Source organism: Elephantulus edwardii, unplaced genomic scaffold (genome assembly GCF_000299155.1).
Source record: "Elephantulus edwardii isolate Elephantulus edwardi_28Jun2011 unplaced genomic scaffold, EleEdw1.0 scaffold00135, whole genome shotgun sequence".
In the NCBI taxonomy this organism is placed as follows: Eukaryota; Metazoa; Chordata; class Mammalia; order Macroscelidea; family Macroscelididae; genus Elephantulus; species Elephantulus edwardii.
In genome coordinates, this window is record NW_006399885.1 from 2622516 (window position 1) to 2625701 (window position 3186).

Here is a 3186-nt window from a genome sequence, read left to right on the forward strand (position 1 = left end):
CACATAACAACAACAACAACAACAACAACAATTTTGCAGGCTACTTGAAAAGAAGAGGACTATGTAGAGCCTTACAGGAATCAGGCGGGGAGCTGAGGAGAGCCACGATGAGTCTATGGCCTTGGTGGGCACATTCCTGTGGCAGGGGACCCTCACATCCCTGGGGAGGGGGCCTGCCCACTGGATTTCCCCATCCAGGACGGAAGGTCACTTACTTTGCACACCATACAGGAAATCTGTCTTTGGAAAGGATGGCATTCTTGGTAAAATAGGGGATCAGCAAAAAGGAGGCAGCCCCTCAATGACATGGAGTGATGCAGAGGCTACAACAATGGGCTCACACTGAGGAGGGCACAGGGCCAGGTGCTGCTCCATTCTGTGGGTCATGGGGTCGCTGGTAGACAAGAATCAACCTGACAGCACCTAACAGCAGCAACAACTTGACTTTGAACCAAACAACTAGTTTTTCTATTTTTGAATTTTACATAAATGCACTCACGTGGTATATAATATGCCTGTAAGGTACATCCATGCTCATTCTCTAGTTGGCAGCTTTGTCACTATGAGATATGCAGGTGGGACAGAGGTATGGTGAAGTTATAGACATGGAGGTTTCTGGCACATACAGGCTGTATTTAAACAGGGAAAAGATCATTAGAAAACATACAGAGAGGAGAGAGCCCACGAGAAAGTGGAGCTAAATAATTTTGGTATTTTAACTAGGTTACAAACACAATGCTTAAAATGCTTTAATTTGAATAAGCTTTAGATGGGGCATAAGCTCTCTGGTTCACTATAGGTTTCATCATTCTCTACTCTCTTACACTTCATGTATGTATGCCATTTTTGTGGTCCTGGCAAATGTCAGCTTGCAATTTCTGCTGCAGGTGGAAGGTGAGACCATCAATAAGACACAAAAGAAGTAATTAGGACAGTAAAAAAACAAAACAACCCATCAAGAAACCATAAGAAGGTGTGAGGTCATAGAACCCAAAAGAAAAGGTGGTTTTAAGAAGGTAGAAGCAAATATCCCATACCACTGAGCTCACATAAGATGAGTGTCATCCTTGCACAGAGGCCATGCTAACTGTCTCTGTATTGTTCCAATTTTAGTATATGTGCTGCTGAAGTGATCACTAAGATGAGAATTTAAAAACAGCTATAGTAAGAAAAATCTTAACAGAAGTACTATCCATGATCCATGGAGTGGTAGGTGCCAGACTTGAGCTGACTGGAGAATGAACGAGAGGAGAGGAAATAACCACAGCACAAAACAAAAAGGGTTGGTTATAAAAAGGGATTAGAAAAGTATGGTGGTAGCTGGTGGAGGATATGGGATCAAAGGAGGAATTTTTATTTCTTAAGAATGAGCAATGTTTCCAAGTTTACATAAGATAACAATTACACAGTGGAGAGAAGAGGCTGGCGAGGGTAGAGACAGGGAATAATACCAAGTAGAGAAGTCTTAAGGGAGACTTGCCTGGAGCAATATTGGAGAGACAGTACTTTGAAAACAAGAGGTTTCTGTTACAAGAAACCGTATTTCATCAACAATAGGGAGGATGAAGATGAATCAGTTGCCATAAGTAGTTGATTTGGAGGCAAGAGTTTTCTTTTTCTCTCCTTTATAGAAGAAAAAGACCTTTAAAAGTTTATTAAAATCCCTCTGGATAGGATATATTTCAGGGAGATCTGGTGACTTAGTGGTAAGGAGTTGTATAGCCAACCCAGAAGCTCTTGGTTTGAATCCACTAGTTGCTCCATAGGAGAAATACAGGCATTACAGCCAATGAAAACGCACTGGAGGGTCAACTACTAGTGGGTTCCGAGTTGATGGCACATAACAATAACAAATAGGATATACTTCATCATGAATTCTATTAATTACTTTTATGATACTTATATAACGAATACATGATTTTAGGTACATGTTCTTAAAATCAATAGTAATTGTTGTTACATGCCCTCAAGAAGTGGTAGTAGTAGGGAAGTGCTATTAAAAACTAACATGTTTGTATTCATACAAAGCTTTCCATTCCAGGAAATTCATAACCAGATATGTTTAATTAAGTGACTACATTTTATAGGTAATTTACCTTGAAATAGTTATACACCATATTAAATAGGAAAACATATGAAATAGGCTTGATTTAAATAATAACTAAGAAAAGGACAAAATGCAAATCACTAAGTATTGTACTAGTAAAATGTTAATATACTATGAGGCAGAAACTTCATTATAGTACAACTTAACAATAGTTTAGATCAACAAAAATATGTTAATGAAAATGAAATAAAAAGTTAACTAGTGTAAAGGAACAATGGACTTCATGAACTATAATCACCACCACACACAGACTAGACAAACTAGACAGTGTCTGGTTACCACTGCAAACTGCTCTGAAGGGATCACAAGATAAAAGTTCCCGGCACAGTAGAAGGAGACTGTGGAGCAAAGCTCAAAATAATAAACTACAAGCCCCCTTACTGGTGGACTCCCTAGAATGGAAAGCACCCTTGTGACTTAACTTCGAGGCAAAGGGATAGACCTGTAAGGTACCAGCAGGGAGACATGCACTCCTTAGAATGGTTGTTGTTGTTAGGTGCCGTTGAGTCGAGTACGACTCATAGTGACCCTATGAACAAAAGCTCTGAATCCAGTCCTGTCCTGCGCCACTTCACACTTCCTGACACACAAGGGCTCGCTGTCGCAGTCACCATGTCAGTTCACCTGGTTGACGGTCTTCCTCTCCTTTGCCGACCCTCCACCCTTCCCAACACCATGTCCTTCTCCAAGGAATAGCCCCAAAGTATGTGAGGCAAAGTCTCATCATTTTTACCTCCAAAGACCACTCTGGCTGCACCCTCTCCAAGACGTACCTGTTTGTTCTATTTACCATCCACAGGATGTTCAGTGCTCTTCTTCAACACCACAGCTCAAAGGCATCAATTCTTTTTCTGACATCCTTATTCACTGTCCAGGTCTCAGTTGCACAGCAAGTAATTTTAAAGACCATGGCTTGAGTCAGATACACCTTTGTCTTCAAACTGACATCATTAATCCTCAATAATTTGGAAAGGTCCCTAACTACAGACTTTCCCAGTGCAATGCATCTCCTCACTGCTGGTACCAAGAGTGTTAACTGTGGACCCAAGCAAGACAAAGCTGTTGACAGTTTTTTTTTT

General features: G+C 40.7%; 1 protein-coding gene across 1 annotated transcript in view; it reads right to left on the reverse strand.

The window, feature by feature from the left end:
- The window catches only part of MICU2 (mitochondrial calcium uptake 2), a 137966-nt gene that overhangs the window by 59723 nt on the left and 75057 nt on the right, over window positions 1-3186 (reverse strand). The gene's annotated exons all lie outside the window — the stretch shown is intronic.